The sequence below is a fragment of the Bos grunniens genome, chromosome 6 (assembly GCF_055505025.1).
Source record: "Bos grunniens cultivar Pamir isolate PY7600 chromosome 6, Bosgru_T2T1.0, whole genome shotgun sequence".
NCBI lineage: Eukaryota > Metazoa > Chordata > Mammalia > Artiodactyla > Bovidae > Bos > Bos grunniens.
In genome coordinates, this window is record NC_141170.1 from 84209143 (window position 1) to 84225845 (window position 16703).

Genomic DNA, 16703 nt, shown 5'->3' on the forward strand with positions numbered 1-16703 from the left:
TTCTGGAAGAAGGGTAACTGTTTCATTTTGGACAATAGGAACAACAAGAACAGAAATATAAGCAGGAAAAATATTTCACAGAAATAACATGCATTTTAGTTTAGTGAATAAATGCTTAGTCTTCCTAATCTGGATATGGGGTTGAATGCCAGACCCATTGGGATCTTAGGCAAGTAACTTAATGTTTATTTAATTAATTAATTAATTTTTTTTTTTAGTTTTGCTATGTCTAATACAAAGATAACACTAGCATTTTCCTTTAGGATTCTTTTTGTGGGAAAATTAAACATATTATTATATGAATACTAGTATCTGGCAGATTGCCAGTGCTTATTAAGATTTAGCTAATCATATTTCATCTTTAGGAAAGCCTAAGGAAAGAAGGACTGAAAGAGAAATGCAAAGGAGAAATTAATTTAAAAATAAGACATCAAAGATAAAAAAATAAACAGAAAAATAGAATTTATAGAGCTAAGAATATAAAATGAAGTAAAAACCAGCAAGATATTGGCAGGATTAATTTTTTAAACATAACAATGAATATGAAAAGCATGTCTGAAAACTGAGTTGATGACAGAGATGAAAAGTTTCAGATTACAGTCCAATTGAAGGCTATTGAACTAAAAGGGATATGTCAGTATCTAAAATTAAAACTTAGAAAGGACAAACTCAGTGCCCAATAAGAGCATGTGAAATGAACATGATGGATTCCATGAAGTAAAGGAGTGAACGAATTTGAACAGAAAAAAAAAGTTCTCAGATAATTACTATCATAGAAAACTACAGAAATCGGGAAAAAATCAGTTTGGATTAAGAGATTGTACAGTATTTCAGAAAATTTGATACAAATTGCTTAACAAGGATTACCTATAAGCTTTCTGAAATTTAAGAATAAAGAAAGACTTCTACAAGTTTTCAGCCATTAATCTCAAATCTTTTTCAAAGAGGAAACACTTCTAATGGTCATAAGGGCTCTACAGAAGAACACCCAGTGCCATAAGATAGTAAATTAATACATACAAAGTTCTGAGGGACAAAATGTATTTATTATTTAGGAGTTTACACGCATATAAGTTGTCATTGAAATAGAGGCAATCAAAGTGCTCATCCTAATAGAGACTAAGACAAGATGACATTCATGATCACTTTGAGAAAAAGCAAAAATAAATGAAATCCTGCCAACCAGGATATGAATGAATAAGATGATTTTGCTTTTCAAAAAAGGAGAACGGGCTATCTTAAAAATATATGTGTGTTCCCTTTTGTATATGTTTAAAACTAGTCCATTTCTTTATTTGTGTTTATTTTAAAGCAAAATTTTATCCCTCCTTTTGGTTGACAAGACTTTATTTGTTAGAGGGTAATACAGAAAGTAAATATTATAAGTCTGGACACTGTACCAATAATAATAGTAATAATGATAAAAATAAATACAAATTCAAAATTATGAGGTAGAGGGAAGAATCCAAAAAGAATATAGATACACTGTTTTTTTCATCTTGCATATTTAGAATTCAGTACATACTATTTAAATTTGATAAAATTTAAAAATAACAGTATGAACTATATGAATTTCTAAAGACCAGAAAAAACTAAAAAATCATACATTACCAGATTTAATACATGCTTTTATTATGCCAGTATCACACTGTTTTGCTTATGATAGCTTTGTTATATCATCTGAAATCAGGAAATGTAATGCCTCCAGGTTTGTACTTCCTTAATGCAAAAAAGCAAAATGGCTGTCTTGGGAGGCTTACAAATAGCTGTGAAAAGAAGAGAAGAGAAAAGCAAAGGAGAAAAGGAAAGATATAAGCATCTGAATGCAGAGTTCCAAAGAATAACAAGAAGAGATAAGAAAGCCTTCCTCAGTGATAAATGCAAAGAAATAGAGGAAAAAACCCGAATGGGAAAGACTAGAGATCTCTTCAAGAAAATTAAAGATACCAAGGGAACATTTCATGCAAAGATGGGCTCAGTAAAGGACAGAAATGGTATGGACCTAACAGAAGCAGAAGATATTAAGAAGAGGTGGCAAGAATACACAGAAGAACTGTACAAAAAAGAGCTTCACGACCCAGATAATCACGATGGTGTGATCACTGACCTAAAGCCAGACATACTGGAATGTGAAGTCAAGTGGGCCTTAGAAAGCATCACTATGAACAAAGCTAGTGGAGGTGATGGAATTCCAGTCGAGCTATTCCAAATCCTGAAAGATGATGCTGTGAAAGTGCTGCACTCAATATGCCAACAAATTTGGAAAACTCAGCAGTGGCCACAGGACTAGAAAAGGTCAGTTTTTATTCCAGTCCCAAAGAAAGGCAATGCCAAAGAATGCTCAAACTACCACACAATTGCACTCATCTCACATGCTACTAAAGTGATGCTCCAAATTCACCAAGCCAGGCTTCAGCAATATGTGAACCGTGAACTTCCAAATGTTCAAGCTGGTTTTAGAAAAGGCAGAGGAACCAGAGATCAAATTGCCAACATCCACTGGATCATGGAAAAAGCAAGAGAGTTCCAGAAAAACATCTATTTCTGCTTTATTGACTATGCCAAAGCCTTTGGCTGTGTGGATCACAATAGACTGTGGAAAATTCTGAAAGAGATGGGAATACCAGACCACCTGACCTGCCTCTTGAGAAATTTGTATGCAGGTCAGGAAGCAACAGTTAGAACTGGACATGGACAACAGACTGGTTCCAAATAGGAAAAGGAGTACCTCAAAGCAGTATATTGTCACCCTGCTTATTTAACATATATGCAGAGTACATTATGAGAAACGCTGGACTGGAAGAAACACAAGCTGGAATCAAGATTGCCGGGAGAAATCTCAATAACCTCAGATATGCAGATGACAGCACCCTTATGGCAGAAAGTGAAGAGGAACTCAAAAGCCTCTTGATGAAAGTGAAAGTGGAGAGTGAAAAAGTTGGCTTAAAGCTCAACATGGCATCTGGTCCCATCACTTCATGGGAAATAGATGGGGAAATAGTGGAAACAGTGTCAGACTTTATTTTTTTGGGCTCCAAAATCACTGCAGATGGTGACTGCAGCCATGAAATTAAAAGACGCTTACTCCTTGGAAGGAAAGTTATAACCAACCTAGACAGCGTATTCATCAGTGTTTTATGGGTTTCAGTTTAGAGACCTTTCATCTCCTTGGTTAAATTTACTTCTAAGTATTTATTATTTTGATTATATTATAAATGGGATTATCTTCTTTCTGTTTTAAACGGTTTGTTGTTACTGTAGAGAAATGCAACTGACGTTTTACATTCTGCACTTTTAAAAATCTGTTTATTAGTTTAACGGGGTTTTTTTTTTTTGTAAAGTCCTTAGGGCTTTCTGTAAATATCTGCAAACAGAGACAGTTTTCCTGCTTCCTCTCCAATTTGGATGCCTTTTATTTGTTTTTCTTGTGTAATGCTCTGACTAGGACTTCTGATTCTATGTTGAATAGAAATGGTGAGAAGAGCCAATCTTGTTTTGTTCCACATCATAGAGGAAAGGCTTTCAGTTCATCATTGTTGCATGTTATGTTAAGTATTGGCCTCTCTGGTAGCTCAGCTGGTAAAGAATCTGCCTGGTTCGATTCCTGGGTTGGAAAGATCCACTGGAGAAAGTAACAGCTGCCCACTCTAGTCTTCCAGAATTCCAGCCCACCAGGCTCCTGTGTCTATGGAATTCTCTACCATCTTAGCCCCCTGTTGCTGCTGCTAAGTCACTTCAGTTGTGTCCGACTCTGTGTGACCCCATAGACGGCAGCCCACCAGGCTCCCCTGTCCCTGGGATTCTCCAGGCAAGAACACTGGAGTGGGTTGCCATTTCCTTCTCCAGTGCATGAAAGTGAAAAGTGAAAGGGAAGTCGCTCAGTCGCATCCAACTCTTAACGACCCCATGGACTGCAGCTTACCAGGCTCCTCCATCCATGGGATTTTCCAGACAAGAGTACTGGAGTGGGGTGCCATTGCCTTCTCCGTCTTAGCCCCCAGTGGTAGGCAAAAAATACCAGTTGTAAGCAAAACTCTTTAAGTTGGGAAAGTCTGTCTCCGGTGTTACAGCATTGCATTTGTGATAACTGATAACACTGAAAGTCTTAGGTTTCATTTTGTCTATAACAGGGAACTCTGGATCTCTTATTCTGTAATTTAAGGTGCTCTGTACTTACAAAAGAGTGATTCATGTGGGGAAGGAACAGTGCAATATACTTATAATATATATCTAAACAGCTATCTCCTACTTTGCCTTTAGATGTTATTTCAAAGCCACCAATTTCAACTGTAAATATATGATAGATAATTTTAACCTATGATATTCATTTTACTATATACATACAGTATATATACATATATACTGTATATATATATAACCATGAAGTGTTAGTTGCTGAATCGTGTCTGACTCTTTACAACCATGTGTACTATAATCTGCCAGGCTTCTCTGTCCATGGAATTTTCTATGCAAGAATACTGGAGTGGGTATCTATTTCCTTCTCCAGGGGATCTTCTTGACCCACGGATTGAACCCAAGTCTCCTGCATTGCAAGCAGATTCTTTACCATCTGACCCACCAGGGAGAATTTCCTGATACCTTGATGATAAATTTGAGTAATTTGCACATTCATTATTATCATGTTAAGAGAAAGATTTGTTTTAGAACATGGAATTTCATATACAGCTAGACTCCAAAGTGTCTTTGAAAGCACTTAATCTGGTAACATGGGAGAACAGAACCATTAAAATGTTACATTAAATAATGGTTGGGCAAATAATATATTTTAAAATTTAGAAATTTTCTGTAGCTATAATAACTACCCCATATATTATACTATACAGTGTTATACTGTGTGTGTGTGTGTGTGTGTGTGCTCAGTCATGTCTGATAACTTGAGACCCTATGAACTGTAGCCCACCAGGCTCCTCTGTCTATGGAGTTTTCCACACAAAAATACTGGAGTGGGTTACCATTTTCTACTCCAGTGGAGTCTTCCCGACCTAGGGATCTAACATGTCTCTTGCACCTCCTGCATTGACAGGCAGATTCTTTACCACTACACCATCTGGGAAGTCATATATTATACTAAACTATACTATATATACATGTACATATATAGAAGGAAATGGCAACCCACTCCAGTATTCTTGTCTAGAGAATCCTGTGGACAGAGGAGCCTGGTGGGCTGCCATGTATGGGGTCGCACAGAGTGGGACATGACTGAAGTGACTTAGCAGCAGCAGCATATACATGTACTATAATATATATATATGACATAATGTGTAAATATATATTATACCCTATATCATATATATTATCTCTACATTATGTATCAAAAGTGAAGTGAAGTCGCTCAGTCGTGTCCTACTCTTTGCGACCCCATGGACTGTAGCTTACCAGGCTTCTCTGTCCATGGGATTTTCCAGGCAAGAATACTGGAGTGGGTTGCCATTTCCTTTTCCAACATTATGTATATATAATACTATATTATATTATACTGTACTATAGTAACTACCCCATGTATTGTAGAAAATGTGTGTGTGTGTGTGTATAAGTTAATTACCGAAGAAATTTTTGGTTGCTATTTCTTTGAGATATTGGCAAAAGAGATATTTTGTCTTAATCTTCTTGCTGCTGCTGCTGCTGCTAAGTCGCATCAGTTGTGTCCAACTCTGTGGACACCCCATGGACTGCAGCCTACCAGGCTCCTCCGTCTATGGATTTTCCAGGCAAGAGTACTGGAGTGAGGTGCCATTGCCTTCTCCGCTTAATCTTCTTAGTAGCACTTTTAAACTTAATATGACTATACTAAAAACTTGAGGATAATTTGTATAATGAAAACTTTTCCAGTTTTTTGATGCAACTTCAAGAAACATGACAGCATTGTTTTTTGTTGTTGTTAATTTTTTAAACTGAATCTTAGTTGTTGTACCTAAGAGAATTATTTATAAAACCTAACCTAAGAAGCACAAAACATTTGTGGTTTGTTTAGTTTTTGTTTATCCCCCATAAAAGTAATTTAGATTGCAGAGAAACATGGTTGGTTAATATTAGAGCCATCTGGCATAGACATCTGCCACCACATTCACCTATAGGTTGTCTTGACTGCTCTGCCTGGCATGCCAGGTGCTTACGTCATTCTTCACAACGCCAAGTAGACCTTCCAACATCTGCAGTTTCTATGAAGATGTCAGTCTTCCCAAATGGAGGAATTGAGGGTATAGGAAAATTAAGGTTAGCTTTTAGAACTTCTAAAACCAGATCTCAAAGCCCTAAAACATAAGTTAATTTTCACTTATTTCTAGAAAATTAGCTATAGTTGGTAGGTGGTTTTCACATTGCACAGCTAAAGCCTCAGAGGGTATGTGGTTTTGAATAAAAAATAAATGATTTCACATATTTCATATGTTTTTGGTCATCTGCATTACTCAGCTTTAAGAGTAAATTTGAACATTTTTCAAAATTTAGAATGTTTTATATGCCTTCTATGGGAAATTTGCTTATAAAAATCATAGAGTCTGCATTTTCTTTTCTATCTTAGTACATACATTTCTTTTAATATGGCCCATTTTAAATGACCCTTTTCAAAGGATAAAAGCTTTTCATGCTTTTTTCTTGTATGAAAGATATTTCAAAGCTTTACCTTATGCATACAGCGTTTTAATCATTATTGCAAATGATTCTGCAAATAGAATACTCCTGCTGTTTTTGTTATTTTATTGTATATTTCATTCTCTTTTTGAAGCAGGTGTGATTGCAAGAGGTGGAATATTTAATTTTAACCATGATCTGTTTCTCAAAATTCATATTGGTTTAAATGACTTACCATTTTCCTTTAGTAATTTTTAGATTTTCTAATTTAGCTTATAAAGCTATATGTTTTAGCTAGTACAAATTTTGATGAATTGTCAGCTACAAGGTATTGTAGGAGATAAACTCAGGCTTTGCCTATAAATAACTGTAAAATTTTAATTTGAAATTCTAGCATCTTATAAGGTACAGCTATATCATTTTATAGGATGTGTGATCATCTTGTCTACTTTTGGAGGAGATAGTGGGAGCAAATGAATCTAGTTATTCTGCCTAAAATATCCCTGCTCCAAGATATCCATTATCCTTCCAGAAAGCAATTCCTATATTATCTTTTGTTTTTAATTATAAAATTTAAAGTATAGAGGTAATATGCCCTTCAGAAATTAACCTTGGTTCTGTTTCTTAATTATACTTTAATCCATAGTTTAATATATAAATAAAAATTGTTTATAAATGACTAGTGTGGCTTAACACATGATTTGTACATGTTTTATTTAAATAGTGATATAACTTCATTACTCAAAATATGAATGAAAGTTTATACACATTGAAAACAAATAATGAGACTAGTACTTAGCCAACGAACGAAACTGTTAAGAGGTTAATATAAAAGCACTCTAGCCAAAAAAAAAAACCCTGTCATTTTTTTTATTATCATTATAATGATTGGGAATAATTCCAAGTTACAAGAGGCCTTAGAGAACATCTGGTTCAACCTATTTTTATTATGGATGAACAGATCTGGTTAAGTTATAGCACCATGAAATAAAACCAGTGTTAGGGTTAGGGTCATGTCACAGATTGGTTCACTTCAGTAGCTCAGTCATGGCCAACTCTTTGCGACCCCATGGACTGCAGCATGCCAGGTGTCTATGTTTATCACCAACTCCCGGAGCTTGCTCAAACTCATGTCCATCGAGTCGGTGATACCATCCAACCATCTCATCCTCTGTCATGCCCTTCTCCTCCTGCCTTCAATCTTTCTCAGCATCAGGATCTTTTCCAATGAGTCAGGTCTTTGCATCAGTTGGGCAAATATTGGAGCTTCAGCATCAGTCCTTCCAGTGAATATTCAGGATTGATTTCCTTTAGGATTGACTGGTTTGATCTCCTTGCAGTCCAAGGGACGCTCAAGTGTCTTCTCCAATACCCCAGTTGAAAAGCTTCAGTTCTTTGGCACTCAGCTTTTTTTATGGTCCAACTCTCACATCCATACGTGACTATTGGAAAAACTGTAGCTTTGACTAGATAGACTTTTGTTGGCAAATTAATGGCCTACCAGGGAAGCCCAAGAATACTGAGGTGGGTAACCTATCCCTTCTCCAGGGGGTCTTCCTAACCCAAGAATCGAACGGGGTCTCCTGCATGGCAAGCAGATTCTTTACCAGCTGAGCTACAAGGGAAGCCCCATATCACAGATGAAATGGTAAAATAATTTTCTTGCTGGTAATTCTTTGATGAGAGCCGTGTGAAAAGCCATCCTAAGATGATTACATGTATCAATTTACTCTAAACTAATTATGGATGACCTAGAAAAAAACAAATGTGACTAAATTAATTTAGAACACTGATGAATAAACTTCACCCTCAAGCATATATCTTAAAGAGGAAACACAGAAATCAATTACAAAAATAAATCTAAAAATGCTTTATTAACCCATACATATGGGTCTCTGGAAGCGGACATCTTGTTCAACTACTAGTTAGTAATCATTTTGAACTCTGTAAATATATATACTTTTCAGTTATCATATACTTTCTTGGATTATGGAGCAATAGAGGACCTGGTTTTTGCCATTAGAGAGCTCAAAGTCTTCTACCAATTAAAGGGTACTTAAATCTGCCTCCTGAGAAATCTGTATGCAGGTCAGGAAGCAACAGTTAGAACTGGACATGAAACAACCAACTGGTTCCAAATAGGAAAAGGAGTACATCAAGGCTGTATATTGTCATCCTGCTTATTTAACTTATATGCAGAGTACATCATGAGAAACGCTGGGCTGGAGGAAGATTGCCGGGAGAAATATCAATAACCTCAGATATTCAGATGACAGCACCGTTATGGCAGAAAGTGAAGAGGAACTAAAAAGCCTCTTGATGAAGGTGAAAGAGGAGAGTAAAAAGGATGGCTTAAAGCTCAACATTCAGAAAACTAAGATCATGGCATCAGGTCCCATCACTTCATGGGAAATAGATGGGGAAATAGTGGAAACAGTGTCAGACTTTATTTTTTTGGGCTCCAAAATCACTGCAGATGGTGATTGCAACCATGAAATTAAAAGACGCTTACTCCTTGGAAGAAAAGTTATGACCAACCTAGATAGCATATTGAAAAGCAGAGACATTACTTTGCCAACAAAGGTCCATCTAGTCAAGGCTATTGTTTTTCCAGTAGTCATGTATGGATGTGAGAGTTGGACTGTGAAGAAAGCTGAACGCCAAAGAATTGATGCTTTTGAACTGTGGTGTTGGAGAAGACTCTTGAGAGTCCAAGGGACTCTGCAAGGAGATCCAACCAGTCCATTCTAAAGGAGATCAGTCCTGGGTGTTCATTAGAAGGACTGATGTTAAAGCTGAAACTCCAATACTTTGGCCACCTCATGTGAAGAGTTGACTCACTGGAAAAGACCTTGATGCTGGGAGGGATTGGGGACAGGAGGATAAGGGGACAACAGAGGATGAGATGGCTGGATGGTCAACATGAGTTTGAGTACATTCTGGGAGTTGGTGATGGACAGGGAAGCCTGGTGTGCTGCGATTCATGGGGTCTCAAAGAGTCGGACACAACTGAGCAGCTGAACTGAACTGAAATCTAAAATAAATCCACTTTATTTAACCACATAATTCTATAGTTCAATCCAGGTAATTTATTTAATAATATTTTGAAAATAGTATAATGTCATTTGAATGGGGAAATAAAAAAAGGTTTTGAATTTGAGTAGCAATGAAATAATAATGGAGAAGAAAGCAATATTGTGAAAAGGGTAATAGGGGGATACAAAGGGAAAGTGTTTTGTTGATATTGGAGCATTGTGTGGTGTGATCTTAGGTTATTTTTAAAAGCTATTTGAGATTTTATTGTAAAGGTTTCTGAACATTGTGTCGATAGTTGTATAATAAATTCATCATTTTATTAAAAGGTGTTACAGTTTTTGAACTGAGAAATGGTATTCATCTGATGTTTAAAATACATTAATCTGATGAATGTATGTGGAGCTCATTAAAGAAATAAGATAATATTTCCTGACTGTGAATCTGGCTACTCTAAGTACCTCATATGCGTGCAGTCACATAGTATATGTCTTTTTTATGACTGGTTTACTTCACTTAGCATAATATCTTCAAGGTTCATCAATATGTCTGAATTTTTTTTCCTTTTTAAGGCTGAATAATATTCCACTGTATGTATGTGCCACATTTTGCTTGTCCATTCATCTGTTGATGGATACAGGGTTGCTTCTTACTTTTGGCTTTGTGGATAATGCTACTGAGAATTACAGAAAGGGGGAAATGGGGAGATGTTTATTGGGTACAGAGGTGCAGTTTTTGCAAGATGAAATGCATTCTGAAGATTCAACAGTGTGAACGTTCTTAATACCACTGAACTGTACACACACAATGAATTGTCACCTCATGCACATTAGGATGGCTTTTATCAAAAAGGCAAGAAAAAACAGTGCTGGTGAGAATGTGGAAAAAAGGTGACCTTTGTGCACTGATGGTGGGAATGTAAATTGCTACAGCTACTATGGAAGACAGTATGGAGAGTCCTCAAATAATTAAAAATAGAATTACCAAATGACCCAGCTATTTCACTTCTAGGTATTTTTCAAATAGTATGAAGATGCTAATTCAAAAAGATGCACACTCTTGTATTCAGTGCAGCTTTATTTACAGTAATCAAGGTAAGGAAATAGTCCAAGGGCTCTATTATGAATGAATGGCTTAAGATGTTGTATGTAAACCATATATATCAGCCATAAAAAAATGGAATCTTGCCATATGAAACAGCATGAATGGACATTGAAGATATTGTGTTAAGTGAAACAAGTCAGATGGAGAAACATGATTACTGTATGATATCAGTTATATGTGAAATGTAAAAACAAACAAAAACAGAGATACAGAGAACAGAGTAGTGGTTACTGGAGGAGAAGGGGATGAGGAAGTGGGGAAAAGGGGTCAACAGCATGGAGATGGATGGTAACTAAGTTTTTGATGGTGAGTACCCTATAGTGTATACAGAGGTTGAAATTTAAGATACACATGAAACTATATAATGTTATGAAAGTGTTTACCTCAATTTAGAAATGCCTAATATGGTAAATTTTATGTTACATATCTATCCCAATTAAAATTTTGAAAACCTATGAACTATTTCTTAATAACCAAACAAAAATGAAAGAATAGAGGAGATATAAACTATTGCATTAAACCAAGGCGTGAGATGACAAGGACACAGACTTCATTAAGCCACACTACATCTCAGGCATCCAACCATCTCTCTATCAATACTTAATCTGTTGAGAAGCTACTGGATTTTATGTCATGTGCTGGATTAAACAGGATTTACTAGTTTATTGTGTGTGTGTGTGTGTGTTTATGGATGGTGTAGTAAAGGAAGTGGGCTTCCCTGGTGGCTAAGATGGTAAAGAATCTGCCTGCAATACAGGAGACCTGGGTTCAATCCATGGGTCGGGAAGATCCCATGGAGAAAGGAATGGCAACCCACTCCAGTATTCCGGCTTGGAGAATTCCATGGATGGAAGAACCTGGCGAGCCATGGGCTCGCAAAAAGAGAGTTGAGCATGACTGAGAGACTAACGCTACACTCAGTAAAGGAAGTACAGACATATAAAGTGACAATTATATATTGCTCTAAGTGATATGATGGATTTATGTTTAGCCATAAAGACTTATAAATAAGCATCATCAGGAAGGATTTTCTAGATAATGCTTCATGGATGCAAATTTACCCTTGTTCACAGAAATACTGAAAGCAACAGGAATAGTATGTACAAAACATAGTACTGGAAAAGACATTTGCAGAACTGTGGTTGGTAAAATGTACTTTATTCTTACCACATTGTTGATACAGTGTAGTTAGAATAAAGTGTGTATTCACTCTGAAATAGTAAGGCAGGACATTGGAAACAGGTGTATTCCATAACAGTATAATTTACCAGTGTATTACTCTGCACCCTGTTCTAACAGAAATATAACTATTATTTTTTTAATTAGGTCATTTATTTTGTAGTTAATGGCTGTAAGAAATGTAATCAGGTCTGTATTTTTAACAGTGTGGAATAATGGCACCAATGAAACATATTTTGTTGAGAATATTCATTCCCACACTTTGATGGGAGATAATTCTCCATGGATTTCTAGTATTTTTCTGTGTCTTAAGAGCAAAGTCACTTTCTTTGTTGCAGACTGTCTTTTCAAGGATACTGGTATAGGGATCAACCTTAAATAATATAGTGTCTCGCCTTGAAATTAAAGGCAGGCATGGTTACTACTCACTGCAAAATGATCAAGTTTGTAAGTTCAGGGTGCCACCACATGTGTAGATGTCACCTGGCCCCTTTTTTATTGCACCGTGGGAACTCTGCTCAGAACTGGCATAAGAAAATGCTGCTAACCTGGACATAGCCATAGCTGTGAGTAATGAAGTCCTTTGTCCTTGACAAAGTCTTACGGCTTTTGTGATCATACATGAAACTGTGGCAGGGTGACGTGTTAGCTTGTAAATATGTAAATAATGTAAAATCTTAGAACCTTCATAATTTTTTTGACAGTTCGGGCTATGAGGATGAGAAGGTGGGAAAGATTTTAGTTTTGAAAGAGGATGAATGAGGTTTGATTAACAAAATTTGAAGAACGTTTACAGAAATTGTAGCAAATAGCAGACTATATGGCCAACCAGGCAGTAAAAGGTCCTCTACTTCATTGCCTTTTTATAAGGAGAAATCAGAAAGAGGATTGCAGATAGAGTATTGGGAAATAGGTGTAAAGAGATCTTCCTCAACGGTGCTGGAGTTGTTGCACACTGTCCTCTTCATGGAGAGGAGAGGAGGATTTCTGAGCCAAACTAGTTGTCAGTCTAAAGTCTGTCCCTCTAAAACAACTAGAATTAAGATTTTTTTTTCTGGATGGAAAGAATTCTGTTCCCTTTGAGAAAACAGTTTTGTATAGCTTTACACATACTCTGAAGGTGAAGGTAGGGGGATTAATGTCTGCTATAGGCAGAAACGAGGTAAATCATTACAACTTGGCCAAATTTATTTGGGAGATAATAGTCTGGACACGTAATGCTTATTAAGGAAGAATGGCAACACTTGTTCGTTTTATGGCTGAATCCCTTGTTGATTTAAGAAAACCACACAACGTAAGAGTTATGAGTTTAAGTTTTATTCAGGGGCTTATTGAGGACTGTAACCCTGGGAGACAGCCTCTCAGGAGCTCTGAGGAAATTGCTCTGAAGAGGCAGTGGAGAAGACAGTTTATATATGGTTTTTGGCTAGGGAATACAGGCAATCATGCATTCATCTCTATAAAGATTATTCCTAGTCACAAAGAAGAGATATCTCAAGTTAATGATTTTAGTACTTTTCTGTGTATGGGAAGATGCAAGAATCTGGGTTCATTAAAATTCTTCCTAAGAGATCCATCTAATTCTCTAAGGGAGCTGCTTGTCCAAAGCAGAGTTCCTTATCCTATAATCATCCTAATTTCCTCTCAAAGTGCATTAACAGACATCCCTTGCAGTGTGTTGCAACTTAATCCTTGTAGAACTGGGTGGTTCTTCTTTGTTTATACCCTTTTGCAGCCTACCAAACTTAAAGTATATTCAAACATGACAGTGAAAGGTCTCTGAGTATTTTTATAATGGGTGCTAGAGACTAATATACTTTGACTCTCTAAGAGAGATTTTCAAGAGAGACGTACATGGTAAACAATAGATGAAGCACTGACCATTTTTCAGGTTCATACTGCTACAGATTATTAATAGATTTACAGCACTAATGAAGGTGACCCACTGGACAATGAGACACCCCAAAAAGTTCTAGACGAATTCTTGCTTGGCTTCTTCGGTGGCTCAGGTGGTAAAGAATCTGCTTGCAATGCAGGAGATCTGGGTTCAATCCCTGGGTCAGGAAGATCCCCTGGAGAAGGAAATGGCAACTCATTCCAGTATCCTTGCCTGGGAAATCCCATGGACAGAGGAGCCTGGCGGGCTACAATCCATGGGGTTATAAGATTCGAACATGACTTAGTGGCTTAACTACCACCACCACCATCCAAGATAATTCCCTTAGCCTTTATGAAGAAACCAGGTAAGAATGTGAGACATTATGATAATAGGGAGCAAGCTGCTCATTAACTTAACGTGGACTCTAAAAATCTTTGCTGCCGTGAAAGTCAAGCCCAAGGCATCAAAAAGAAACAGATCCATGGCCCTTGCAGAAAAGTGATGTGACTGTGGCTGTTAAAAAGGTCCGTAAGACTAGAATAGGTGGTTTTAGTCATGATGATTTTGCTATTTGATGTAGATTTTTAATTGATCCACAAGCCACTGCTATATCACTAAAATCTGAAGGTAAGTGAGAGAGCTTGTTTAGTGACAGGACACCTAGCCCCAACCTAAGTAGTTTTAAGGAGACAGATAGTATCAGATGAGATCAGTCTTCTTGTTTCCAAAGTGGAACAAAAACTATACTGATCTGAGTATGCCAAGGAACTTCAGGAAGGAAAGAAACTGCAGCTTTATGGTCCTAATGGATATAGATATTCAAGTAACTTTCCTCCTTCGGGCTATGCGTTGAAGGGATACGAAAACTCAACTGATTGGATTTGGGTGAGCTTCTGAGAGGAGCAGGGCAGCTAATGTGATCCTTTGAGTAAGGGCCTTTGGGAAAATTCACTGTTTTGTTTTTGTTTTTATCACATCTGAATATGTAGTAGAAAATTGATTGTTTTCTATACATGCATTTCCCTCTCCCATAATTAGCATGGAAAATCCCCCTGTAGGAATAGCTCATGTAGAGAAGTGTTCCTCTCTTTGAGGTCTTATAACCTAATTGCTCCTCTGAGTTAGAATTTCTATAACTGATGATTTTGCCAATTAGAGGATCTGGCAAAGGGAGGCAGCCTTCACCTAGTATGTGCTCCTTGGGGTTTAAGACATGCTTCTGATAGGGATATCAGGCACTCCTTTTAAATAGCATCTATTAGATTGCTACCAAGCTCTAGTCAAAATTCAATGTCTGAGCCACGAAGTTCTTGTGATTTTTTGGAAGTCCCTTCAAACAAGGACTGGGTTCAATTATTTGAGCTTTAGTGGGTACCCAAGGCTTGCCAGCAACCTGGGAGGCCACATTGGAGACACTGTCAACCCGTGCCCCTCATTTACAGAGGGTTTATGATTGTGAAAAACACCTGTTTCAGGGGCACCATGTGTTGCCCTGGTACTATATTTTTTTCTATAGAGGCCAGGAATTGCCCCTAGGGATGGTCATAATTGACCAGCAAGTATTTAAGGAAACACCACTAGTTGATCATGTAGCCCTCATTTGACTGCATGAGTTTGAGCTGAAAGCCCTCAAGAGCCAAAGTCATGGCTTTTGGTTTTGGGGATGATTTATGGAGGAATAGGTGTCTCATTATTAATGTTCACTTTGTGTGCAGTAATCCCTAAAATGGAGATCACCAATTGGAAAAAGGGGTGCTGATCTTGTTCCTGCATTCAGCTGCAGTGATCAATGACATAACTTTGGCTTTTGAAAGCTTTTGCTCAGCCTCAACTCACTGACCTGGGGTAGTTACAGGTGACAGATTTGCCCTAGACTTTCTCCTTGCCTGCCAAAGCAGGCAGAGTCTGAGCTATCTTTAATACCTGCTGAAACTGGGTTAATGTCTTGGATCAAATGGAATTGTCGATACAGAGAGTCACCTGGCTTTTAAGGCAGTTCCTAATCAGTTGTAGGATTTTTTCAGCTGCCTGGATCTGGGGCCTTAGGGGACATGACTGAGTTCAGTTCTGCAAGTTAGCCTCATATTGCTCAGTCTTATTGTTAGTAGCCTTAATTAAATGCTCTGTGAAATAAATTGGTGGTTTTAGTCCCAGCCTGTCAGACAGATTAATCAAAGCAGTCAACAGGATGTTGTAGTGATGGAAACATTTTCCAAAAGTTAAGACCCTATAGACAATAGTTGGATGTTGTTAAGACACAGTATTCACATAGATTTCTCATACTTCTGTACTGCTTGCAAGGAGAGGCACTGCCTTTGTGCCAAAATAGTTTTTTACTCATACTTAATAGTGGACAGGGGCTTCACTTGTGGTTCAGCTGGTAAAGAAACTGCCTGCAGTGCGAGAGACCTGAGTTCTATCCCTGGGTTGGGAAGATCTACTGGAGAAGGGAATGGCTACCAACTCCAGTATTCTGGCCTGGAGAATTCCGTGGACTGTAGAGTACCTGGGGTTGCAAAGAGTCGGACACAACTGAGAGGCTTTCACTTTCAATTTACTTTCAATAGTGAACAGAAGTGGAAGATAGTGTCTTATTCCTTAACAAATGGCAGATATGTTTACTCCCCATTATCAAAGATTTGCATTTTACTTGCACATCCCAAATGAGGTTTGTCTCCTGAAATACAACCCTATGCATGTGCAGATATCATCACCTTGCTCTCTTTGTGTTAACTTGTGGGAATTGGCACTTAGGAAATCATCACACATACTCACAAATATTGACACTCCAGCTATTGCTATTGATGTGAATAAAGTTTTTGTGTCTAACCCAAGAGTCTGTGTCTTCTTCTAGCAAATATGAAACTGTGGTGGGCTAAAGATTAGCTTACCTATAGGATAAAATCTTAGATGC

General features: G+C 37.3%; 1 protein-coding gene across 39 annotated transcripts in view; it reads left to right on the top strand.

Annotated features, from left to right (window-relative positions):
- Positions 1–16703, top strand: part of CCSER1 (coiled-coil serine rich protein 1) — a 1487998-nt gene that overhangs the window by 247685 nt on the left and 1223610 nt on the right. Inside the window, exon 1 of one of the 39 annotated variants that reach the window (XM_086406549.1) lies at positions 14182–14313. The exons of 37 other annotated variants lie outside the window; for them this stretch is intronic. The gene's annotated coding sequence lies outside the window, so the exon portion shown is untranslated. Of the gene's footprint in view, positions 1–14181; positions 14417–16703 lie in introns of those variants that run through there. One more of the 39 variants, XM_086406550.1, reaches the window with a different exon arrangement.